Source organism: Dermacentor albipictus, chromosome 1 (assembly GCF_038994185.2).
Source record: "Dermacentor albipictus isolate Rhodes 1998 colony chromosome 1, USDA_Dalb.pri_finalv2, whole genome shotgun sequence".
Classification (NCBI taxonomy): Eukaryota; Metazoa; Arthropoda; class Arachnida; order Ixodida; family Ixodidae; genus Dermacentor; species Dermacentor albipictus.
In genome coordinates, this window is record NC_091821.1 from 248,373,381 (window position 1) to 248,374,646 (window position 1,266).

Here is a 1,266-nt window from a genome sequence, read left to right on the forward strand (position 1 = left end):
TGGCGCTGACTGGCCGTCTTTCTTGGGCCATTTTAGCTAAGGCGATGAAGCTGAAAAATATTCCTGACAAATCTTCAAAAGCTCTCTCGCAAACTAAAAAAAAAAGGTATGCAACTACACCACGTATTTATTTCGTTAAAAAATCCCAATAATGCCAAAATTACAAAAATAGTGAAAATTGGAACACTTTAGAGACGTTTTAAAAAAATAATCATCGCCGATGTTATGAAAATTTTATAGAATGTCCGCGCAGTACTGGTAAATCTAGTTCTGCAAAACATGTCGCATTACTTTACTTTAAGTGAGAAAATTGAGCCTACTTTAAGACTCTTGTATGGTCATCCCGACGATCATGTGTCTCGTCCTAATAATGAAATAAACATCATACTCATGTTTAGGTCTGAAGTCATTCTTTTTGTTGTAGCAAAGAAGCGTGACTCAGATTGTGTCTTTTTTGTCTCTTTTTAGCCATGAAATGAGTTGAGCTGGCGTTTTCAGGGCTCCTGCATCTGTATTCTTACTGCGGCGCGTTGAAGTAGCAAGCACGTGGGAGCGCGTGCAGCGAGTTCTTTCTTTTCTTTTTTCTTTTTTAGAGCTTAGTCGGGGGTACCTATTTATGGCATTGATCTCTAATTACATCTGCTATCTGAAATGTTCCCCGTGTACATGAACGATGCACCAGCCTAGTGGGAAAGCGTCATGACGCCACTGCAGTGGGTGAACTAGCTGGGTATGTCCAGATGAGGACAGTCTCAAACGGGTCGCGAAAATTTTTAATTTTCACCTAAATTTTTACATTGGGGATAAAAATCCTTCCACACCGCGGAACGGCGACTACTTTTCTCATACACATTTTTTTAAAGCGAAGCTTTCTTTGTCTCTTCGTTCGACTTTCCCACTGCCGCTGCTGCTGCCCCTTGTGCATGCGTCTTGCCCAGAGAAAAGCAGCGCGGGGAAACGTGTTCATACAAACATGACGTCTGAAGGAGCCAGAAGCTGCCCTGTACACCTTCGCATCCGGTAGTCTCCGACTATTGTTTCATGTCCTTTCTCAGATCTAACGAATCGCGACTGAAAAGTACCACTTCAAAACGCGCGCCTTTAAAATCGGGTTACGCGCGTAGGTAACGTTGAGCGACAGATTAAGCAGTTAATTGTTACTTAGCATATAAATATGCTATTTTAAATAAGAACAACATAAGATTTATGGTTATTTAGTTAATACAGTCTCCATGTTCGAAGTTTCACTGTTAGATCTGACAACCA